General features: G+C 43.3%; 1 pseudogene; it reads left to right on the top strand.

Annotated features, from left to right (window-relative positions):
* The first annotated feature begins 14,342 nt into the window (after positions 1 to 14,342).
* Positions 14,343 to 14,460, top strand: LOC126197067 (5S ribosomal RNA; annotated as a pseudogene).
* The last annotated feature ends 12,094 nt before the right edge of the window (positions 14,461 to 26,554 follow it).

Below are 26,554 nucleotides of genomic sequence, written 5' to 3'. Positions count from 1 at the left end.
GGCTTCGGTCACACAGCTTGAGGCTGTTGCCAATGGGCATCATTGTGGGGGTCCCGATGGGGGTTTGTCGGGGACGGTCAGTTCGTCCCACGCATCCCCCGATCGGACTATGGCTGTGGCTGCCCGGGATACTGCCCACATTGAGGCTGACCCCTCACCCGTGGTAGAGTTGGAGGCCGTCTCGAGGTGTGGGAGGGGGCGAAGGACATTCCGGAGGGCTGAACAGAAGCCCTCTCCAGTTTGTCTGACGAACCGGTTTCAGGCTCTGTCTCCGGCTGATACTGATCGGCCGGACATGGCTGCTTGTCCTGTTCCAGAGGTTGCCCCTCAGTCTGCAAGATCCGGGCGGTCACAGAGGGTGGGCTTACTGGTAGTTGGGAGCTCCATCGTCAGGCGCGTAATGGGGCCCCTTAGAGCTATGGAAGCAAGAGAGAGGAAGAAAACCAATGTGTACTCCGTGTGCATACTGGGGGGAGTCATTCCAGATGTGGAAAGGGTCCTTCCGGATGCCATGAAGGGTACAGGGTGCACCCATCTGCAGATGGTCGCTTATCTCGGCACCAATGATGTGTGTCGCTATGGATCGAAGGAAATCCTCTCTGGCTTCCGGCGGCTATCTGATTTGGTGAAGACTGCCAGTCTCGCTAGCGGGATGAAAGCAGAGCTCGCCATCTGCAGCATCTTCGACAGGACTGACTGCGGACCTTTGGTACAGAGCCGAGTGGAGGGCCTGAATCAGAGGCTGAGACGGTTCTGCGACCGTGTGGGCTGCAGATTCCTCGACTTGCGCCATAGGGTGGTGGGGTTTCGGGTTCCGCTGGATAGGTCAGGAGACCACTACACGCAGCAGGCGGCTACACGGGTAGCAGGAGTTGTGTGGCGTGGACTGGGCGGTTTTTTAGGTTAGATGGCCTCGGGAACGTACAGAAAGGGCAACAGCCTCAAAGGGTGCGGACATGCAGGGACCAAGCAGCAATCCGTATTGTAATTGTAAACTGTCGAAGCTGCATTGGTAAAGTACCGGAACTTCAAGCGCTGATAAAAAGCACCGAAGCTGAAATCGTTATAGATACGGAAAGCTGGCTGAAGCCAGAGATAAATTCTGCCGAATTTTTTACAAAGGCACAGACGGTGTTTAGAAAGGATAGATTGCATGCAACCGGTGGTGGCGTGTTGGTCGCTGTTAGTAGTAGTTTATCCTGTAGTGAAGTAGAAGTGGATAGTTCCTGTGAATTATTATGGGTGGAGGTTACACTCAACAACCGAGCTAGGTTAATAGTTGGCTCCTTTTACCGACCTCCCGACTCAGCAGCATTAGTGGCAGAACAACTGAGAGAAAATCTGGAATACATTTCACATAAATTTTCTCAGCATGTTATAGTTTTAGGTGGAGGTTTCAATTTACCACATATAGACTGGGAAACTCAGATATTTAGGACGGGTGGTATGGACAGAGCATCGAGTGACATTATACTGAGTGCACTATCCGAAAATTACCTCGAGCAATTAAACAGAGAACCGACTCGTGGAGATAACATCTTGGACCTACTGATAACAAACAGACCCGAACTTTTCGACTCTGTAAGCGCAGAACAGGGAATCAGTGATCATAAGGCCATTGCAGCATCCCCTGAATATGGAAGTAACAGGAATATAAAAAAAGGGAGGAAGGTTTATCTGTTTAGCAAGAGTAACACAAGGCAGATTTCAGACTACCTAACAGATCAAAACGAAAATTTCTGTTCCGACACTGACAATGTTGAGTGTTTATGGAAAAAGTACAAGGCAATCGTAAAATGCGTTTTCGACCGGTACGTGCCGAGTAAAACTGTGAAGGACGGGAAAAACCCACCGTGGTTCAACAACAAAGTTAGGAAGCTACTGCGAAAGCAAAGAGAGCTTCACTGCAAGTTTAAACGCAGCCGAAACCTCTCAGACAAACAGAAGCTACACGATGTCAAAGTTAGCGTAAGGAGGGCTATGCGTGAGGCGTACAGTGAATTCGAAAGTAAAATTCTATGTACCGACTTGACAGAAAATCCTAGGAAGTTCTGGTCTTACGTTAAATCAGTAAGTGGCTCCGGGATCATGATGGCATTGAAACAGAGGATGACCGCGTAACGCTGAAACACTAAACACCTTTTTCCAAAGCTGTTTCACAAAGACCGCACTGCAGTTCCGTCTCTAAATCCTCGCACAAACGAAAAAATGGCTGACATCGAAATAAGTGTTCAAGGAATAGAAAAGTAACTGGATTCACTCAACAGAGGAAAGTCCACTGGACCTGACGGAATACCAATTCGATTCTACACAGAGTACGCGAAAGAGCTTGCCCCCTTCTAACAGCCGTGTACCGCAAGTCTCTAGAGGAACGGAAGGTTCCAAATGATTGGAAAAGAGCACAGGTAGTCCCAGTCTTCAAGAAGGGTCGTCGAGGAGATGCGCAAAACTATAGACCTATATCTCTGACGTCGATCTGTTGTAGAATTTAAGAACATGTTTTTTGCTCGCGTATCATGTCGTTTCTGGAAACCCAGAATCTACTCTGTAAGAATCAACATGGATTCCGGAAACAGCGATCGTGTGAGACCCAACTCGCTTTATTTGTTCATGATACCCAGAAAATATTAGACACAGGCTCCCAGGTAGATGCCATTTTCCTTGACTTCCGGAAGGCGTTCGATACAGTTCCGCACTGTCTCTGATAAACAAAGTAAGAGCCTGCGGAATATCAGACCTACTGTATGGCTGGATAGAAGAGTTTTTAGCAAACAGAACAAAGCATGTTGTTCTCAATGAAGAGACGTCTACAGACGTTAAAGTAACCTCTGGCGTGCCACAGGGGAGTGTTATGGGACCATTGCTTTTCACAATATATATAAATGACCTAGTAGATAGTGTCGGATGTTCCACGCGGCTTTTCGCGGATGATGCTGTAGTATACAGAGAAGTTGCAGCATTGGAAAATTGTAGCGAAATACTAGGTGTTGTGTGATGTCCTTATGTTAGTTAGGTTTAAGTAGTTCTAAGTTCTAGGGGACTGATGACCATAGATGTTAAGTCCCATAGTGCTCAGAGCCATTTGAACCATTTTTTTGTAGCGAAATGCAGGAAGATCTGCAGCGTATAGGCACTTGGTGCAGGGAGTGGCAACTGACCCTTAACATGACAAATGTAATGTATTGCGAATGCATAGAAAGAAGGATCCTTTATTGTATGATTATATGATAGCGGAACAAACACTGGTAGCAGTTACTTCTGTAAAATATCTGGGAGTACGCGTGCGGAACGATTTGAAGTGGAATGATCATATAAAATTAATTGTTGGTAAGGCGGGTGCCAGGTTGAGATTCATTGGGAGAGTCCTTAGAAAATGTAGTCCATCAACAAAGGAGGTGGCTTACAAAACACTCGTTCGACCTATACTTGAGTATTGCTCATCAGCGTGGGATCCGTACCAGGTCGGGTTGACAAAGGAAATAGAGAAGATCCAGAGAAGAGCGGCGCTTTTCGTCACAGGGTTATTTGGTAAGCGTGATAGCGTTACGGAGATGTTTAGTAAACTCAAGTGGCAGACTCTGCAAGAGAGGCGCTCTGCATCGCGGTGTAGCTTGCTGTGCAGGTTTCGGGAGGGTGCGTTTCTGGATGAGGTATCGAATATATTGCTTCGCCCTACTTACACCTCCCGAGGAGATCACGAACGTAAAATTAGAGAGATTCGAGCGCGCACGGGGGTTTTCCGGCAGTCGTTCTTCCTGCGAACCATACGCGACTGGAACAGGAAAGGGAGGTAATGACAGTGGCACGTAAAGTGCCCTCCGCCACACATTGTTGGGTGGCTAGCGGAGTATATATGTAGATGTAGATGTGATGTAGTGTAGTCAAAGCTAGTCTTTCGTGTCGCAAACCTCGTCCTTGATGAGATTCAACTTTTTTTCCAACTTCGTCTCTTCCCCGGGATCTCTGTTATTGCGGTGTACAACGTCGGTATTACTTGCAGGTGCTGAAGGTCGTTGAGGCCACCAGTGCTGGCTGTCTGTGAGGACGTATGACGCTGCTGGCCGGTCGCAGGGAGTCCCCGAACAGCGGCCATGACTCGTTCTCAGGCCAGTCGGTGGGTTGTCCTTCTCTCACTGCAAATTATGAGGCAACTGAAATTGAGTATATGTGTTTCCTGTCAGACGTAACAACGAAAATTTTTCTTTCATCATGGTTTTACAGCTTCATATTCAAAATAAGAAATAATTGTTAATGTTAACCTTGTAATAATGTATAAGAAAATGTGTTCATTAATGATCACAACATTAAAATGTACAGGTTTCCAAAAGATCGTAACAAAACACACAATCAGTTATCTTTCAAATGACGTCAAATTAAGGTGAAGTGCAGAACTAACGACAACTGCAAAGAATAAAACATGTAGAAAGCAAGGATGACAAAGCTATGAAGCACATGTTTCGACATGTGCAGCGATTACAAACGGCTGTTACTATTTAATGCATAGTGATAGATGAACAAGATGTATAGGGACTGTAATACAAAATTCAAATATCTTTTTAACTATATTACCCCTTGGTCTCACGAACAAGATTCGAACGCTAATCCATATCACTCCATACCTTCTGGAGCATATGTGGAGTCTCCGACATGAGTAAGCGAGATAGACGTACGCATTTTGAGTTCTGAAATTGTTTTCGGCAAATGAGGTACGTAAACAAGGTCTCTCACATAACCGCATGAAAAGGAAACCCGTAGGTGTCAGATCCGGAGATCCGGGGATCTAGGTGCCTGAAAGCATAACACAGAGTCGTGATGTTCACTACGACTGGTAAAACGGTTTGGAAGATTGCTAACACGTGTGCAGAGTGCGAAACGGGCAAGGGTTGAAATTTTGAACTTTCTTTTACATTCTCTTAAGTTCTTATCGATGTAGTGCTATTCATTGAATATTTATAGCCGTTTATAATCGTTATGCTCGTTCTGTATTGTATGCACAGCTCGTATTGGAAGGCTATCTTACAGAGAGGCAACGGTTCAAGTACCTGCGTGTAGAGGGGTGAAGCCTTTCACGAAATAACGTATGTGTGACTTTTTCTTAAAGAAAGATACAGTTTCAATCGATAATCAACATAAAGAGCTTCCTTAAGTCACTATTATATTTCGAATCGAGATTCCTAACAAAGTTTAGACTGTGAAATGTCAGGTAAATGTGGCTGAAACTTCCCTCCATTACAAAGTGTTTTTAAAAAGGTTTCCGAAAAAAGCTGAAGAATAACAGGGCACTTACAGAGCATCAGTCTCTGTTAAGAGACCTACCCCCTTAAACTGTCCCTTCAGTTATGTGCCGGCGTGGTGCAAAGATTGTTTCAAGTACGCTGCAGAAGTTTCGCTGGGAAGCCTTCACATGTCGTCCATACAGCCCCATCTCTCCCCACGCGATTTCCATATTTTTCTATCCCTGAAGAGACATTTGTGGCCGTTGATTTTTAACTATCCTTCACCTGCACAGCACTGTGGATTGTGACCCAATATGTGGGGGCGTATGTGGTGAAAAATCTGTATGTCACGGTCCGCACACTATCACCGATCATGAACTTGCTGGTCAAACTTTGGCGATGAGAATTTCACCCACCACGAGGATTCGATTCAACTATCTACGAATCAAAAAGCCCCAACAAAACATGCGTTATAGATTTCCGCTACTGAGACAGGTATCGTAGGGTAGACAAACAGGACAGTGATAGCAGGATTGTGTTTTAGCATCTGGAGAAAATTTGGCATTGTTGCCTCAATAAGGCTTTGAATATAATACGAGATTTTCATTGTTGTTTGTCGTTGTAGTGGTCTTCAGTTCAAAGACGGACTTCATGTTTCTCTTTGTCTTTCATGTTGCTCCTTGTTTCAATACAGTGACATTAAACATGACTTCATGCAGCTCTCCATTCTAGGCTGTCCTGTGTAAACCATCGCTCCGGTGTCAGAGAAGGCCCCCTACCCTTCTCGACTCTTACCGGGACATGTTTCAAATGTGGGTAATACGTCAGCTCTAAGACAACAGAATCATGGATCATGCGTGAGGCGGTGGGTTTCTGGCGCCAGGTGATATCGGTTCTTACTTCCATCTTTGATCGTTGTCCCTGTGCCTTGTTCTTTTTGCGTCTTTGAGGCAGGCCATTTATGGTGGCGTGCGTGCGCAAGTCGAAGAGAGTGGGTCCGCGCACGAGCCGAGTCAGTCTGTGACGTGACGTGCTTTCGATGTTGTCGTTGTGGGGTTGGCAACTCCATGTCACGTGGCACGGCCGTATGACGTGAGGACCAGTTGGGTTGCAGCAACGAAGAAGCATGGGCGCTGCCGGAAAGTATTAAAGTTGTATTGACACGGCTGGCCAGTGGCGACCAGGATTCATTAATACCTCGAGAGCTATGTGGATGGTTGGATTGTGAATTTCACACGAAAAAGAAAAAATTAATCGCCAAGCTTTCGTGGTGGGTTCCTCCTTCTATATATAGTGAATATTATTGTGTACTTAAGGACTGTTGTCTGTTGCAGCTGCTCGTGCTAGTGGCCAGCAAAACATTCACTGCAGTGGTGGCGAGGCGAGTTATGTTCTGGAACGGCCATGAAATTATGATACTAAAGTGGCTAGAAATAGCGCCTCGCATTTGTAAGTTTGGATTTGGTACTTAGTGGCACGCTGAAGGAAGCTGGTTCACTTGAACGGTTCCCGGGTTCGATTCCCGGCGGGGTCAGGGATTTTCTCTGCCTCGTGATGACTGGGTGTTGTGTGCTGTCCTTAGGTTAGTTAGGTTTAAGTAGTTCTAAGTTCTAGGGGACTAATGACCATAGATGTTAAGTCCTATAGTGCTCAGAGCCATTCACTTGAACGTCATTTCTTAATTTAGTTATAGATTTAGAATTTTCTGGTTTTACGAATTAGTGGTAGCCGTTGTTTCTTAATAATTCCTTGTGTGTATGGAAGGCAAGTGGCCATGATAAATATAGGTCAAATTGTGTCTTATGGACGGATAGAAGCCGTGTGTATTTTGGTCTGTGGCCATAGGGGCTGTGCTTATTGCATTAGCGACCTATTGAAGTGACATTAGTTTTCTATTGCAATTTCAAATATCTATTTGAAGGTTGATTGTCACGTTAGGTACTGCACGTTTGATTTATCTGGTGTCAGCCATTCAGCAAAGACAGATTATCTTGTAAGGTGGACCTTAAGTCTTTGGGTGTGGATTGACACATCTTTCACGTAGTATCTAGATATCCGGACCCCGTTAACGCGCGATTTCTCTATTCCATTCAACGAGAGGCTTGTTTAAGGCAGAAGATTTCCTACTGCCCGAAGTTGAGTATAAGTTCACCCTTTGGATCTTGTGTTTGTAAGATCGTAACAGATTAATGTTTGCTCGCGTCCATCACATGTTCATCAAATTGACGTTTTGCCTTAAGCTTGCATAAAGTCTAGTATCTTCCGGACGTTGAGTATAGTAGAATCCTAAGTGTAAACAGAACAATTAATAGTACTCTTCAGGTCAGATAGCATCAAATTAATTTTATCTTTTCAGTAAGTGTAAAACTGAGTGAGAAAGGCGATAGCCGACATTATAAACATTTGGTTATCTATTTCATCTACTATTTTGGTTGTTGTTACCGGTACGTATAGGGGCCGTTGTCACAAGTGTGGCGCTTAATATTGTAAATACTAATTGTGGAGAGGGCCTTGATATGCAAATGTTGTGAATTGATTATTACTGCTGATGAATTCATGTGTATGTGTAATCAATAAAGAAATGTTGCAACCACAAACTGGTTGTGTTACTGGTATAAAAGCTTAGAGTGTGCAATCGCCACACCAATGCGTGTGGTTACAGCAGGACAGAGCTCCAATACACTTTGCTGTTCAGGTGTGTAAGTCCCTTGATGAGCAATTTCTAGGCTGCTGGGTAGGACGTGTTTCAGCAACATCTCCAGTCTCACTGAAATGACCACCACAACGAACGAATCTTATCGCGCCAGGCAAATCATTCTGGAAACATTAAAATCCCATTTGACTCAACGCTAGGTGGCAGGAGCTCAATAAGTAATGCAACTTTTTATTCTCGGCCAGTTTGTTGGAACGTCGTGGAATATTTCCGCTTCATCCATTATGGTTTCTTGATAGACGGCGGCGCAATACGTAGCCTTCAGAATGGCATATGAAACAAAGGTGTGTTCCAAGCAGAGAGCTATCGTTGAGTTCCTTTGAGCGGAAAACCAGAGCATGGCAGATATTGATAGGCGCTTGCAGAATGTCCATGGAGACCTGGCAGCGAACGAAAGCACAAAGAGTGGATGGGCGAGACGCCTGTCATCATCGCAACAAAGTCACGCAAACCCGTCCGCTTTCCAGCGTGCCGCCCGGCCTCACACAGCTGTGACTCCCGCAGTGTTGAAACGTGCGGACACTCTCATTCCAGGTGTACGACGGATGACGCACAAACACGTCGCTGCTCAACTGGACGTCTCCGTTGACAGTGCTGACACACTCGTCCACCAGATGGGGCACTCAAAGCTGGTCGTACCATGTGGGCATAGTAAGGTGAGCTAAAGCTGTCACATTGAACGGAGAGTATATTGAAAAATTGGATTTTGTAACCAAAAGAGCGGAGAATAGCATGATATATTGGAATCCTGAATAAAATTAAACTCGCTTCAGAAAAAAAAGTGTTGCATTACTTATTGAACACTTCTCGCACAAGACTAGCGAAGCAATGCGCATATGTGTTGAGAAACACAAAGAAATGAGATCCTCTACAAGATGTCAAGGACGACATGGAGATGAATAATCGCTGCGTAAGGTGCGATGGTGCACATACAAAATCTCTGGATACATAATTCTTATATGTAAGTACTCTGCTATGCAATAAACGGTTCTGAACCCCGGCTGTGGGAAATCGGGGATTTCTCGGACATACTGAACATCCATTTGAACCTGCTTGCTGTAGCCAAGTCTTGGTCTGCCTCTCAACTAATCCCTACTTTTAGTCAGGCAGTGCCACACATTTCTTTCCTTTTCGATTCAGAACCTCCTCATTAATTACCTGACCCCAAGACAAGACTTACCGTAGCACTGTGATTCTTGTAGCAGGGGAAGTATCGTTCTCGAATACCATACTGCACACTGACGAAAATAATAAAAGACACGAGCGAAGCTATTTATACAGCACTGAAGCAGAAATATCTGATGACAAATAACTGTTTAGTACATACTATAGCCATTAAGAAATATTTTGATTACCACATAAGGTATAGCTTTCCCTCTTCACATCCTCGGGGGTACATCCTGGTCGTAATTCACCATCAAAGCCCTCCGCAATATTTCTTTTTTTTATAACTCTCGCTTCTTCATATTCAATTTTTGTAATCAGGATGCGGCATGTTAACCAGTGCTTCATCTGCCCGTTCACACCTATCAATTTCGTTGTAAATTCGACGCATCATGTAAATTTCGAAGACGTTTTGATAAGTAATAAGACGTCAGACTGTTGAAGCGATGCTAGCGCTCCAAGCGGTTACATTTCTCCGTGCACCAAACAGAAGACGAACGCTTTCTTTGATCAAACCTAAGGCGAGGCGTTATATTTGATCTAGGAACATTTGATTAAGGGCTAACTTTGACAAAGTTCCTTATTACACGATCGAATTTTACTTCGCAAAGAAACTTTGTCAAAGCAAATTTGATAGTGTAATACCGGCGTTAACACACAGCACATTCACCTGTCGTCATAAACTTACGGCGAGCTGCTAATGTTGGAAAAGCTGCAAGTAACTCTTCGCACGAACCACGTCCCGTATTCAGAATTATCATGATCACCAAATTTATTGATGCTGCTGCGTCGAAATGAACTTTAATTTTCTTGCTTCATCCAACAACGCATAGAGGTTCTGGGAACGTTCAGTGAATTCATTAGCTGTATCTTATTTCTTGGGTGTTTCACTGTGTGGTGCATCTGTAGCAGACCCAATTTCAAAGGCCTTTATTTCCAGTTCCCGTAGATTAGCTACCGTTGGGGATTCTTTCTTGAAGTGATTAAAAAGTTTTACCTAATTTCATCATATGTCTCACCCGTTCGTTCCTTTTGAATGCACCAGAACCCTAAGGAGAAGATGCTCTTCATTTGTAAATAAGCTTGTATCCGCCGTTATAACAGAAATGTTTGCACAAGTATAACCTTATTAGCAAAACAGAACACGATCACACGCCCTAGCATTCTCCAGAACCACAAGTAAAACAATACCATCACATGACGTATTTTCATAGACTGACGCCTGCATTGTTGTAATCTGACGAACAGCTATTATTGCTTGCATTATTGCATCTCAGTGAAACCTGCCACAAGAAGACACCTACACTATGTGGTCAAAAGTATCCGGACAGCCTCAAACACTTACGTTTTTCATATTAAGTGCATTCTGCTGCCACCAACTGCCAGGTACGCCATATCAGCGACCTCAGTAGTCATCAGACATTGTGAGAGAGCAGAATGGGGCGCTCCGCGGAACTCACGGACTTCGAACGTGGACAGGTGATTCGGTGTCACTTGTGTCATACGTCTGTACGCGAGATTTCCACACTCCTAAAATCCCTAGGTCCCCTATATCCGGTGTAATAGTGAAGTGGAAACGTGAAGGGACACGTAAAGCACAAAAGCATACAGGCCGACCTCGTCCGTTGACTGACAGAGACCGCCGACAGTTGAACAGGGTCATAATGTGTAATAGGCAGACATCTATCCAGACCATCACACAGGAATTCCAAACTACATCAGGATCCACTGCAAGTACTATGACAGTTAGGCCGGAGGTGAGATAACTTGGATTTCACGGTCGAGCGGCTGCTCAATAAGCCACACATGACGCCGGTAAATTCCAAACATCGCCTCACTTGGAGTAAGGTGCGTAAACATTGGACGACTGAACAGTGGAAAAACGTTGTGTGGAATGACGAATCACTATACACAGTGTGGCGATCCGATGGCAGGGTGTGGGTATGGCGAATGCCCGGTGAACATCATCTGCCAGCGTATGTAGTAAAATTCGGAGCCGGTGGTGTTACGGTGCGGTCGTGTTTTTCATGGAGGGTGCTTGCACCCCTTGTTGTTTTGCGTGCCACTATCACAACATAGGCCTACATCGATGTTTTAAGCACCTTCTTGCATCCAACTGTTGAAGAGCAATTCAGGAATGGCGATTGCATCTTTCAACACGATCGAGCACCTGTTCATAATGTACGACATGGGACGGAGTGGTTACATGACAATAACATCCCTAATGGACTGACCCGTACAGAGCCCAGACCTGAATCCTATAGAACACCTTTGGGATAATTTGGAACGCAGACTTCGTGCCAGGCCTCGCTGATCGATATCGATACCTCTCCTCAGTGCAGCACTCCATGAAGAATGGGTTGCTACTCCCCAAGAAACCATCCAGCACCTGACTGAACGTATGTCTGCGAGAGTGGAAGCTGTCATCAAGGCGAACGGTGGGCCAACACCATGTTGAAATCCAGCATTACCGATGAGGGCGCCACAAACTTGTAAGTCATTTTCAGCCAGGCGTCAGGATACTTTTGATCACATAGTGTATCACACATTTCCAGAGCGATGTAACCGCGAAACTATATGTTAAGTTACTTGAATACTTTGTGAGTTAATGAGTATTTCCCTCTCATTTAGCCTTCAGGTACTGTGAAACGAACCCTGTCGTCCACGATAGTGTGCCACAAAGAGCACAGATTAGCCACAAGATGGGGAAATTGACAGGCGTCTATTACGCTGAATGAGGGCAAAGCACTGTAGTGTGTGAGTGAGACAGACGAGAACCTACGTCGTAGGGAAACCCCGAAGAAGCCGTTTGTGGCCAGGGAGATGTAGCAGTGTTAAATATGGCGGACCTAAGATCGGCCATAAAGGGAAACATGTATGACAACTATTTAATTCTGTAGTAATTCAGGGAATGAAGCCATAGTAATTTTAATCTACCATCCTTCACAAATTTTCATCATGATCCCAATAAAACTCGAATATTGATCATATCTATAATGGTTTAGGATTTACTGTTAAAGTGAAATTAACAAGTTTTGCAACAAAGACCTGAATGCTTAAATCTGAACGCTTTGGTCAATCTTATCGATCGACATTTGAGATAGAAGCGCATCATTAAAATGACAATTATCAACTCTGTAACTTTCTTTGTTTAAAATATATAGTAAATTTCTATTATCAGTGTTTTCAGTTAAGCATCTGATCATCATTTCCTCCACACAAAACACATCGAATGATGACAGCATGACACCTTCTTGAATCATTAAGTAATGGAATATTTGTTGTAAAGTTTGGAGCATAACAGTCACTTTTGTTCTTTATTTATTTATCAGAAAGCACATTGGTGCAAGGCTACTGGCCGTGACGTGTCAAGTTAAGAAGGAAATTGTATTGGCTTTATGTATAAGAATGTAACGTTTATTATGTAATGGATATTACTGTTACTTTATTTAGAACGTAAAAACGGTCAAGCTTTGATTATTTAAATATGTTGAAATGTAAAACAATGTAGAATAAGCTGTAGCCACTCAAATGGACGGCTTCAGGGAAGGGAACTGCTCTAGTCAGTTGATCGAGGATGTTCGGCACGCGGGAGCCGGGCAGAGGGGCAGTGCTGGTGGAGACGCGAAGGCGGACAGTCGGTCTTTAAGTAGCTAGGAAATGAAACGATTAGAAAATCTCGCATTGTGTGGTATCGCGGTGAGCAGCCGTGCGCCTGGTGTGAATTCTAACTTCTCGCATGGTTATCGAGGCGGAGTTTTGGAATTGCAATTCGCGATGAGATTGTGAATGGTCGAACCGTGTCGAGTGGATATGCGCTCGAGTGTAATAGTAATGCTAAATACGATCACTCTCGCTATTAGTTTGCTTTCTGAATAAACATTATTCTAGCCAATTCGCAACTGTGTGGCCTACATCATTTATGGGTGGTTAACTTAGCTCCCGATATTATTATTCCTGTTGTTATATGTTATATAAACAATGAATGTTTCATACAATTTCGCAAACTTGCCATGAGCCAGATAGTTTAACCAAAGGGTCACAAGTATCTAATTTAGGGCGAGTAATGCGACACGTGCGGTTCAATCCCTAGAGGAGTTTGAGTCAAGACATTTCGACGAAGAGGAAGCGCGTGTGAGCCCGAAAATCTTTGGGATGTTATCTCGCAACTTCGCCATTACGACTTCTGGTCCTCCGTGTAGTACCACGTTTTAAAAACGTCCAATTCTTTTCTTGTCTAAACAGTTAATCAACCATGTTTAACTTACGTACGAGACTACATACCCGAGAAAAAAGAAACGTGAGAAAATACTTCCTAACAACTAAATTTACATTCGGTGTTAAAAAATTTCTTTTTCAGAAACCCATATTTTTGTTGCTTACGGTCTGTACCGAGGACATGAAGGCGCATAAATGGCTATTTAAGACTGAATATACAGATCCGCAGAAGGTATAGCTTGTATATGCCAGTACTCTGTAAGTCCACATTTACGTTAGTATTGCGCAAGCCACCTGACAGTGTGTGGCGGAGGGTATTTCCGGTACCAGTAACTGAATCCCCCTACCCTTTCCTGTTCCATTGCCGGCCGCTGTGGACGAGCGGCTCTAGGCGCTTTAGTCCGGAACCGCGCTGCTGCTACGGTCGCAGGTTCGAATCCTGCCTCGGGCATCGATATGTGTGATGTCCTCAGGTTAGTTAGGTTTAAGTAGTTCTAAGTCTAGAGGACTGGTGACCTCAGATGGTAAGTCCCATAGTGCTTAGAACCATTTGAACCATTTGAACCTGTTTCATTCACGAATGGCGCGTGGTGGGAAGAATAAGCCTCTGTATTCGCTCTAATTTCTCGAATTTTCTCGTTGTGATCATTTCACGAGACGTGTGTAGGAGAAAGCAATATGTTGTCCGACTCTTCCCACAAAGTATTCTCCCTAAATTTCACTAGTAAACCTCTCCGTGATGCACAAGGCCTCTCTTGTAGTGTCTGCCACTCGTGTTTGTTGAGCATCTCCGTAACGCTCTCGCGCCGATTGACCAGTCCCATGACGAAATGCGCCGCTCTTCGTTGGACCTTCTCGCTCTCTTCTACCAGTCCTAATCGTAAGGGTCCGAGATTGATGAACAATAATCAAGAATCGTTCGAACAACAGCCATCGGCTGCCCAAATAGCATAGCTCATCTACTAATTTTTTTCATTTCCTAATTAGATTCCCTCAACATCGCTTGATTTAATTTTACTTTACATTACCTAGCCAACGATCTTGCCGCAGTGGTAACACCGGTTCCCATCAGATCACGGAAGTTAAGCGCTGTCGGGCTGGGCTAGCACATGGATGGGTGACCATTCGGTCTGCCGAGCGCTGTTGGCAAGCGGGGTGCACTCAGACCTTGTGAGGCAAACTGAGGAGCTACTTGACTGAGAAGTAGCGGCTACGGTCTCTGAATACGGCCGGGAGAGCGGTGTGCTGATCACAGGTCGTGCGGTAACGTTCTCGCTTCCCACGCCCGGGTTCCCGGGTTCGATTCCCGGCGGGGTCAGGGATTTTCTCTGCCTCGTGATGACTGGGTGTTGCGTGATGTCCTTAGGTTAGGTAGGTTTAAGTAGTTCTAAGTTCTAGGGGACTGATGACCATAGATGTTAAGTCGCATAGTGCTCAGAGCCATTTGCACCTTTTTTTTTTTTTTTTTTTTTTTTTTTTTTTTTTTTTTTTTTTTGCTGATCACATGCTCCTCCATATCCGCATCCAGTGACGCCTGTGGTCTGAGGACGACACGGCGGACGGTCGGTGCCGTCGGGCCTTCATGGCATGTTCGGGTGGAGTGAAGTTACTTTACATTACCTACACTTTACTTTTGTTGGTATTCATCTTACGACCTCGAGACACTATCCATCCCATTTCCTTGATCTTCTAAGTCTTTGCGCCATGTCGGTAGAAAATAGCTGTACGCTATGTGCAACGCCTTTCAGGCGGGTTAAAGGCGACAAATCGCCACCGCAGAGGTCGGCTACGCCTCAGTTAAGCGTAATTGCGTCGGTGCCACGGATAAACTCGCAGAAGTGTGAAAGAAAAACTATTCGAAAGATTTATAACTACTGGGGAGGCTTCTTCAACCTGGTGAAACAGATCCAGGAAATTTTACAGAAAAGAATCTCGCAAAATTATGAAGTTTACTTCAGGTAAACGTGGAGAGGAGATGAATTTCTCTACAGTATTACCTGTTAATGAACAGGTAATCCTGTAGAGAAATTAATAGATGACGTGAAGACGACGCTCCTTATTATCCCCTAAAAGATGCGCATAAAAGCAATCAGTCGGGTTTCGTGCAAATCGCACTTTATTATTTCGAGCGAAAAAAAAAGAGTCGCTCGTGCAGTCGATGAATGCTATTGTAACATTACATGAGTATGTCCTATATAGTCGGATCTACTTTGCGTCACGTGAGTGTAGGGGAGTCGAAACCAGTTGTGACCCATGACGTCATATCAACTTCAGGTTTTTTTTATACATGTCATTCATTTCTAAATTTTATTGATTATTTATAGAGTAAAGAATTTAACTATGTACAACATTTAATAGGTAATGAGTTTTAATAAGATAGATATAAATATGTTTTGACGTAGCAAATAACCTTGTTGCATTATGTATGACATGTTTTCTCTTTGTAAGAACAAAAACTTCCGTGTTGCTCGAGTGCGCGATCAAGTAGTCGTCGAGTGCGGATCTGCTGTAACTACCATGAATGGGATAGAATTGTTAATTTGCAACCCGCAGTTGATTTAAAAGTTGTTCTAGGGAACCACGGCCCGACTTTGGTGCAAACAAATCGCACGAGAATTCTCGTATATCGGCGGGGAGTTTAAGATACGCGACTGGATATCGGGCGTTATCGTCGCGTGTGTGGTTCAGTAATATTAACCACAATTTACGGACATTAGCTTTATAATGACTATCAGAGACTTATATGACCGGCATAGTAATCGTCTTGATGGTTAAAGCAAGAGATAAGCGATTTACTGTCGGGATACGACAAATATTGATCATTGTATAGTCAGCTTGTGGATACGTTGCTTAGTAACTCATAAACGGACAGTGACAGAATTATTGAAACGACCTTTTAAGTATTGATGACCGCTACACACACAGCAGAAACTAATTACTCTAACTGTGAGTGACCTCTGGATTAAATGAGTTTTTTTTCAGCTAATTGGCATTAATAAACTTCTTTCGAGGTTGAAACTTCATCAATCGTGTCGCGCTCATTCAGTTTAGTAGAACGATAGATAGTACTAGCTACGCTACTATTTATACTTTTAAAGGAAAAGAGAGCATATACTTGTTTTTGTTTTGAGAAATGTTCATACTTCAGTCATCAGTCTTTTCAAACCAGAGGCATGAGTGACGCTCACTCACAGCACTACGATATCGTGAACCAACACACACATGTCCCCTTTCTCACTACATTTCTGCATTGAAAACCCTGAGATATAGCCGCGGTACGAAGAAGGAAGAAAGAAGAGGAAAGATCGGCGAAAGAAACGGAGCAAAGAGAGAAGGGGAGGTCACATTATGACACATTCGTATACCACAATGCCAGTGATACGTGTCAATGGATTACCATTTCCGTAACTTTATCTCTGTGTTCAGGAACATCGAGGCAAATTAAGACCAAAAATTCTTGTCTTTTCTTGGAATCCACGTAGCAAAATTTTAAAAATGGGAGAGAATAGTTATCAACATTCCATCCGAAACGTCTTCTTACCAGCTGCATAGAAAAATTCATTGCTTTTGTTGGACTCTTGGCCTGGACAAAACCACATCTCTGTCTTTAGGACGACGACGAAACGAATGTCATTATAATTTGGATCCCACCCGGAACTAATAGTGTGATTCAGTCTCTTCATAAAAAAAAATGGTTAAGCACTGTATTCTCAGATAATTGTCGGACAATATAACTTGCGATAGCTCTTTCTCATTTCAGGTTTACCATCGGATAAATTTCAGTCATTTCTGCACTGTCAGTCTGCATCACCACATCGTACGACTTTGATCAAGTATACCTGATACGCAGTACAATATGCAGAACAACAGCCACGATCTTTTCTTACGCCATTCCAGTTCTATCTAAATGAAACCAGTATTACTGTGAAGCGCCTGACGTAAGAAAAAAAAAGTCTGTTTTCGTCATCCAATAGAGACTTTGCATTTTTGTGACGACTACAGGGAATAAAGAAGGAACTGTCTCATTGTTAGCAAAATACACATTATTCAAGAATTATTCTGCCTGCGTGAAAAATTTCACGGTAGGTTTCGACTTGTCGGAATGGATCATTCCCTTGTCAGTTGTTTGTAGAAACGCCTCTCGAGCGGTCCTGCCAAGCTTTGGGTCTGGAGGGCAGCTACCTGGCGGACTGGTCTGCCGGTACCGTCCTTGCCGAGCCAGCGGACATCCAACGGGTGGCCGAGATCGCTGGGAATCCCAGACTGGTCTGCTCACGGAAGGTCAGCAGGAGTCCGGTCGTTTAGTCTCTGCGACGTCTTATCTGGTGACACTAACCAGTGTCAACAGACAGTACTGAAAGAACATCGGAATAAGAAACCACTTTATAGGAGGATAGAAAATCAGCTAAAATCGCTCAATAGTGAAAGGCATCAGGACTAGATGAAATACCCGTGAGACTCTATGGAGATTATATGAAAGAACATGCGTACTTTATCTAGAAGAAGTTTATCGTAGGTCGCATGAACAACAAAGGCTATCAAGAGATTGGAAAAAAGCACAGGCCGTTCCTGTTTTAAGAGGAGTCGTAGATTCAGTTAATTGTGGGTCGATCTGGTGATTTAAATAATGAAAACTGTACCAGATACTTATTTTTTATGCCCAGTCCAACGTGTTTCGAGAATATGATGAACGAAATTAAATGGTTCAATCTGTTGTATAAGAGGTAGACAAATGGAAAAACGTAAGAAAGCTATTTATTATTTCAATAGTAATCACCATAATCACTATATTTATCCCAGTGTGAGACAAGACAGTCGATGCCTTCATGGAAAAATGTTTGCGACTGCCTACGGAACCAGGATTTTACCCAGGCGTGCATCTCTTCTTCCGAAGTAAATCGAGGCTACGAATTTCTTCCTTCAGCGCTCAAAAAGTATGGAAACTGCATGGGGAGAGAGAGGGGGACTGCTTGGAGGATGTGTAAGCAGAATGAGATTTTCACTCTGCAGCGGAGTGTGCGCTGATATGAAACTTCGTGGCAGATTAAAACTGTGTGGCGGACCGAGACTCGAAGTCGGGACCTTTGCCTTTCGCGGGCAAGTGCTCTACCATCTGAGCTACCCAAGCACGACTCACGTCTCGTCCTCACAGCTACTGGCGGAAGTAAAGCTGTGAGGACGGGGCGTGAGTCGTGCTTGGGTAGCTCAGATGGCAGAGCACTTGCCCGCGAAAGGCAAAGGTCTCGAGTTCGAGTCTCCGTCCGGCACACAGTTTTAATCTGCCAGGAAGTTTCAGTATGTGTAATCGCTTGTCAGCGAAACTTCTGCAACGTGCGTAAACAACCTTGGCAACATGTGGGCCCGCCCACACTTGACCATTTACTAGTAAGGAATAATCTAAGAACATTTTTAAAGAGTTCTAAGTTGTGGCTCTTTTAGGAGTATGAAACCTTAGTTAACTTTTGACTCATTAAAGATATCTGTAATCTATTTTCACATTTTTTTTTTTTTTGCTTTTTTAGTTGTTCTTGTGATCGTTAGAATGACAAGTCGTAAGTTAATTTCCGCTACTCGTAGCGAAACTTGAGCCACCGGCCGAGATGCAAAGTCAAGCTTGACTTTTATTTCACTAATGTTTAGTCTCTAAGCGTGAGACTCTCTCTTAACAGACGGTCATTGCTATGATGAAATATGAATGAAATGTTTGTTATAGACATAATTATTAGAATTTGAAGTTCTAATGATTTCTTCTTTTTGACCTTTAAACAGTATGCTGTTCTAGTTTCTACACAGGTAAGATATAGTACATTAAGTAAAACAAGAATTAAATGTAACCAGAAGTTTCGGAACAAGAGCCAAGGAGAATTTACGATGTGCTGTCATATTTCTTTCTATAGGTGAGTTTTCTTTTTTTTTAAAAGAAGCATGTTCAAAATTAGAATCATTTGCATTACATCACTTTCGTGAACGCTCCACCTTTGATGAATTCACTGCTGTCAGCATACAAGAGCACATCAAAAAGTAAGTTACGTATGTTATCGCACGCTTAAACCATTGCGCAACAATAATGGCACATTGTCAGAAGCCGCGAGGAATTAGCCGAGCGGTCTAAGGCGCTGCAGTCATGGGATGAGCGGCTGGTCCCGGCGGAGGTTCGAGTCCTCCCTCGGGCATGGGTGTGTGTGTTTGTCCTTAGGATAATTTAGATTAAGTAGTGTGTAAGCTTAGGGGCTGATGACCTTAGCAGTTAAGTCCCATAAGATTTCACACACATTTGAACATTTTTTTTTTAACTTTGTCAGAAGAGAGTAAGAGTTCCGAGTTTTCTGTAGACATTGTTCTGTAGCAGTACGGATACCATGTGCATCAAAATGCGGGAACTAAATGACACGGCAACTGCAACCGTACTCAAAAAAGTTGAAGTAGGCGAGACAGTACGTTTCTTGTAGGCAAAATGTCTAATCTGTTTATAGAGCCACCGTGAAACTCTGGCGGTGTTGTGGACCAAATGCAATGCCTCGTCCAACCGCAGTGAAATGGTGACAGCAATTCGACCAAGGCCGCACAGGCGTGGGTGATGATGAGCGGGAAGGGAAGCCATCGATAACAACCCCACAAGACAATGGCTGCGCAGTGAGGAATTGCTTCGCAGCAACTGTAGGTTTTCCGACGTTGAAGGCGTTTGCTTAGCGGTTCTCGAATGGCCCCGTGACCAAGGAGCGCATTTTTGTTGCTGACAAATTGAACGTTTTTTAGACTTAGTTACTATGCTGAAAAATAGTGCCATGTATATTTGAATTTTCTTATTATCAGAGTATTGAAGGGAGATCCGTTTCAAAAAGCCAAGATCCCCAAAATTTTTATTATTAAAGACAACCGGTTTCAACAGCCTTAGCTGTCATCTTCAGATGTTAAACATTTCTTGGTAGTAAAAAATGTTCATTTTACGCTGAACCTCATACACAAGGCGTCAGGTGGATAAAACTCAGCACATTATATACGTTTGCCGTCGCTAAAATATTTAAAAACACACAGCACTTTGTCCAAAAGGGCATGTCCATATACATATTGCTCACAGATGCTTGTTACGTGATACAAATACGGTACACAATAGCACATCTGTTTACGTATGCTGGACACGTACTAAACAGTGCAAATCTACTTGATGATGTTTGTACCACGTAACGAGCATCTGTGTGTAATATGTATATGGACATGGCCTTTTCTACAATTTACTGTGTGTTTGAAAGTGGATTTGCTCTGTTCAGTATGTGTCCAGCATATGTAAACAGATGTACTATTGTGTACCATATTTGTAAAACGTAACAAGAGTTTGTGAGTAGTGTGTGTGTGGACGTTGCCTTTTCGACAAGATGCAGTGTCTTTTTAAATGTTTTAACGAAGACAAGCATTTATAATGTGCTGCGTTTTATCCGCCTGAGATCTTGTGTATGAGGTTCAGCGTAAGATGAACATCTTTTAGTACCAGAAAATGTCTAAGACCTGAAGATGACAGCTAAGACCGTTGAAACCGGATGTCTTGAACGAAAAATATTATGTGCGATTTTGATGTATCTGTGTGACTTTAAAGTGTCATTCAACAGAAGTTACTTCGCCTACCACAGTAATGAGTAACTGACTTCCTGAAGTCTCATCATATCCAGAACAGACGCTTTACAAGCAGCAGTAATCTCTCTTTCGTACTCGCTCTCTCATATGTTCCACAGACGATATAACCCCTTCGCGAACCAGTCCAAAACAATCTTCAGTGCATTGTACCTAGAAATAAAGAACATAACCATTAGTTTTACTTTAAAAAAGAGTTAAAAAAATTAAAGATATTTAAAATCCGATTTGTTTTTAAGATCGAAAAACAGTTCGTTAATAAGTTTTTGGTTTTTACTGACGGTAAGTTCTGCTTGGTTTCTCGCCTACATCAGGAAATGCCGTCTGTTAGCACGTCTTTGGTTTCTTCCTTAATTCGACTACAAGTATCAGTGTTTAATGAAGAAAGAAGCCGAAGGCGTGCTAGCAGACGGCATTTCCTGATGTAGAGGAGAACCCAAGCAGAAATTACCGGAATGTAAAAACCAAGAAATTGTTAGAGAACTGTTTTTCGATCTTAAAAACAAATCAAATTGTAAATATCTTTAATTACAGACTACTGCTGATGCTTTACCTCAATATAGCGAAACGCGTCTGGTGAGAAAACGCGAATTTCTTTTATAGTTGTAACAAGGGAACGAAAATGCCCGCAGAAATGGAATAAAACTGTTTAACCACCAAGAAGTTCGTGGTCCAGTTTAAAACAGAGGAGAATGCTCAGGAAAACTAGACTAAGAATAAAGTGGTAAACCAAATGGATGTCAAAGATGAGACAAATAATATGTGTAGGTGGTGAAAGCTACATTCACGCTGCGAAGGTAAGAAAATCTCAGAGCAGAACTTGTATTATTCTACGATAAGTCAAGTTTAGACAAAACGGTGCTTACAAAACAGACCGTCATCTAAATAAAAAGACTGTAGAAAGGGAAACATTAAATCTTATGCAGATATACATAAGGCTTTACATCGTCGTAACAATATGAAGTCCGCAGTGATCGCCTATAAAATCTGATGAGGGGACGCCACGACGCTGGGATCAGAGATTTACTTCAGACTTATAACATCTTTACTGGGCCATTAAAGTAACACAGTGTGCAAATAGTAAGATGCACTAGTAAGATGGCCTAGTAAAAAAAATTGTACCTTCGCTATTCGTCCTTGGCACATTAGCAACATCTCACTATTAGGCAGGGTGACTGCCAAATGGGAAATGCGGCCTGCCTCTGTGTCTGCAGCTGGAAGAGTCGAGGTGGAAAGCAGTTCCGTGTACCTTACAAGATTGCGTGTATAAGGGATTTCACGACAGGCATACATTTTCGGAAAAATTCTGTGAGTTTCTTCATTTACTTACCGATAGTGATAAATACGTTCGTTCTAATGATTTAATTTAATCAAAAACAGTAAGTAGTCAAATAACGGGAAATTCACTAAAACTTCAGGCAAATACATCCCATATAAATTAAATAATATGACCAGTGATGAAAAAAATATAGATAAAAAAATTCTAGAAGTCAACCGTCGCCTCATACATGTTCGTCTTACGCAACTGGAATACTGACTACTTGACGTCCACGATCTCTTAATATCCGTCACCTACGCTCAGATACGTCAGGTACATAACAGGCGCGTAAGACTTCCTTTGCGATTTTCTCGGAATTGTCAGAGTAGTCCACTTTGCTACTTGCACATTATGTTGTTTTAATGGCGTAATAATGGCGTACAAAGTTTGCAGTATGTGATCACAACGACGTGGCGTCCCCTTCTGAGTTGAATCGGCGCTTGCGCGTATAAGGAGAACGGGCGCATGCGCTAAGAAGTCTGCAACGGAAGGAAACAAACAAAATTTGTCGCGTTACTTTATAGCCACACCTCGTACACATACCAACACAACTCGCAGCATCACTTAATAAAGGCAAGGCCATATCACTAACGTCGATTTGCGGTAGGGTTTTGGAACATATACTGTGTTCGAACATTATGAATTATCTCGAAGAAAACGATTTATTGACACATAGCCAGCACGGATTCAGAAAATATCGTTCTTGTGAAACACAGCTAGCTCTTTATACTCATGAAGTAATGAGTGCTGTATACAGGGGATATCATATGATTCCATATTTCTATATTTTCAGAAGGCTTTCGACACCGTTCCTGACAAGCGTCTTCCAACCAAACTGCGTGTCTATAGAAAATCGCCTCAGTTGTGCGACTGGTTTCGTGATTTCCTGTCAGAAAGGTCACGGTTTGTACTAATAGACCAAAGTCATCGTGTAAAACAGAAGTATTATCCGGCGTTCCAAAAGTAAGTGTTATAGGCTCTCTATTGTTCCTCATATATATTAACGAGATAGGAGACAATCTGAGTAGCCCTCTTAGATTGTTTGCTGATGATGCTGTCACTTACCGTCTTGTAAAGTCATCATCAGATCACCAAAACGAATTGCAAAATGATATAGATAAGATATCTGGATGGTGCGAAAAGTGGCAGTTGACCCTGAATATGTAAAACTGTGTAGTTATTCACATAGGTACTAAAAGAAATCCGCTATATTTCGATTACGCGATAAGTCCCACAAATCTTAAAGGCTGTAAATTCAACTAAATACTTAGGGATTATAATTACAAATAACCTAAATGGGAACTATCACATAGACAAGGTTGCGGGTAGAGCAAACCAAAGACTGCGATTCATTGGCAGAACACTTAGAAGGTGCAACAGGTCTACCAAAGAGACTCTTACACTACGCTTGTGCGCCCTATTCTGGAGTACTGCTGTGCGGTGTGGGATCCGCATCAGGTGGGACTGACGGATGACATCGAAAAAGTTCAAAGAAGGGCAGCTCGTTTTGTATTATTGCGAAATAGGGAGATAGTGCCACAGACATGATACGTGAATTAGTGTCAATCATTGAAACAAAGGCGTTTTTCGTAGAGACGGGATCTTCTCATGAAATTCCAATCACCAGTTTTCTCCTCCGATTGCGAAAACATTCTGTTGGGACCCACATACATAGGGGAAATGATCATTACGATAAAGTAAGAGAAATCAAGGCTCGCACGGAAAAATTTAAGTGCTCGTTCTTCCTGCGCGCCGTTCGAGAATGGAACGGTAAAGAGACAGCTTGAAGCTGGTTCACTGAACCCTCTGCCAGGCACTTTATTGTGAATAGCAAAGTAATCACGTAGATGTAGATCTGAAGAAGACGACCGGGTCGGTCTTCGCTATACAGGTATTGCGTGTAAAAGGGCGACAATTCGGCCGAACACATGGAAGCACGCCATTAAACAGTCTCGCCGAGAAATCCCGAGATATCGCGATAACCTCGAATATTACACATGTAATGGCGCAAAGGGTTTTAGAAGGAAATGTTGTATTGCACAGGGAAGATATCTGAGGAAAACTAACACTGAACTTGAAGTGGTTGTTGATGCAAACAAGTTGTGGAGCTAGAGATGTTGACAAAGAAGATAGCGACAATGATGAAAGATTTCATTGGCAAACGACGTGTAATGGAGGTGGCACAAAGCACAAATAAATGAAGGATTTCATATCGCAGCACGAAAAAGTGTTATCCAAATAATTTGGTAGTAGAGCGTTAGCTCAGCGTTCTCGTCTACAGCATGTGTAGAGTAGGTTGGGGATGGATTTGGCGGTAGTAAAGGAGGAATCATCGTGGAATTGCCCTGAAGTGATATGGGAAAACGAAATCTGAATGAGTGAGAGTGGTTTTATCCCCCTCCACCTCCATAGCGAGTACAGTGACTTAATCACTATTCAAGCTCGCTGTCTGTGGAGACACTTTTCCGTGTCGTGACATAATCGGGTCACGTAATGTAATTTACGTCCGAGGTACTGCTGGTTGCGCTGTTCGTGTGTGGGCCTGTTTGTATGTTACGTAAAGTGGTGTGTCCCCTGCCTTGGCGCTTGCCCGTAAAGGTCCGATCTGCCAGGGCAACGCCGAGATTACATTCCTGTTCTCTTCTCTTCATCGTTTCCAGATAGTTCGAGACGTAAGTGGCCCACGCACGTCACCGTTGAGAACTACAGCTACGATTATATAATGAGAGCAATGTTCAAAGCAGTCGCCCTGCAGGTTGGTATCTCTGGTTTCGCATCTCAGTACACCACTAGTTCTCTGCAACTACCCGTTTTCCTCTCATGTGGTCAGCTTACTCGTAAAGTTATCTATCGGAAATAGCTTTACAATGAGGTGTTGCGACATCAACGTCATACCTCATTAACAGTATCATTTAGGGGCGGGCGGTGCCCACTGTCTGTCGGTGTATTTCATAAGTTTCATTTTTTAAAAAAATTCGTATGTTAATTACTTTCCTCCTTCAGATAGTGCTTTTTCGTGATTGTATCCCCGTTGAAAACTTTTTTCTTCGCCTGGTAAAAAAGAAAAGATTCTCTCCCGCTATAACACATAGCACGCTATGAATCCTCCACAATACATAATGGCTTGCGAAGTATACGGGGCTATGGCGGTTGTTCCAGGTGGGATGTAAGCATACGGTCGGGGCAGAAAGCATCAGTCAAAGGATGTGGATATACGATGCCGTTGAGTATAAGTAGGACAACACATTCGATTGTTTTTTTTTTCAGGATATTCCCCACTCTTTTGGCTACAAAACCGTATTTTTCAATATAATCTCCATACCACTTTACTGGTCGACGTCGGAGCCAACATCTTTCTGCGTTAATAACCTCCTCATCATCTACGCAGAGCTTCTCGCAAAGTGCATCCTTCATGGTGCCAAACAGATGGAAGTCGGAAGATGTTAGATCCGCTGTAGGGTGTATGATGAAGAACAGTCCAATGACGTTTTGTGAGTTCGTCTCGGGTGCGCAGACTTGTGTGAGGCCTTGCGTTGTCATGGAGAAGGAAGAGTTCATTTGAATTATTGTGGCGACGAACACGCTGAAGTTATTTCTTCAATTTAGTGAGAGTAGCACAGCACACTTCAGTGCTGATCGTTGCCCCACAAAGAAAGATATCGTACAGAATAACCCCTCATAGTCTCACAAACCGTTGCCGTGACTGAGGGTTCGGCTTTGAACTTTATCTTCTACGGAGAACTGGTGTGGCGCCACTCATGGAGATCGGATAGGACTGAGTAATTTGGTTGCGATGATGACACACGGCCGGCCGGTGTGGACGAGCGGTTCTAGACGTTTCAGTCTGAAACCGCGTGACCGCTACGGTAGCAGGTTCGAATCCTGCCTCGGGCATGGATGTGTGTTCTACGGGACTGATGACCTCAGGTGTTAAGTCCCATAGTGCTCAGAGCCATGATTACAGACGCAAGAGATTCTGCAAGCGTCTATGAATGTCTGCGATGCTCCGGCTTTCTGCCAAAAGAAATTCAATGGCACCTCTGTGGTTGGAATGCACCTCCGTTACAGACGCCATTTTGAAGACTACGTGTAATGTTGCCATCTATCGGAAATCCATGAAAGTATAGGGCGTAAAGTGGGAATATTGTACGATGTCCGAAAACAAATTCCGCATTTTTACAGCCGAAACATCTCTGAGAAAAAAGATGTATTGCTTTAGTTGCTGAACGCCCCTCTGCTTCTTAATGGCATTAAATGACATATGACGTTGTTGGTTGGGATATTCCACGGGGTGGATTC

Source organism: Schistocerca nitens, chromosome 7 (assembly GCF_023898315.1).
Source record: "Schistocerca nitens isolate TAMUIC-IGC-003100 chromosome 7, iqSchNite1.1, whole genome shotgun sequence".
Classification (NCBI taxonomy): Eukaryota; Metazoa; Arthropoda; class Insecta; order Orthoptera; family Acrididae; genus Schistocerca; species Schistocerca nitens.
The sequence above is the reverse complement of the archived record's forward strand: the minus strand, read 5'-3'. Positions and strand labels throughout refer to the sequence as shown.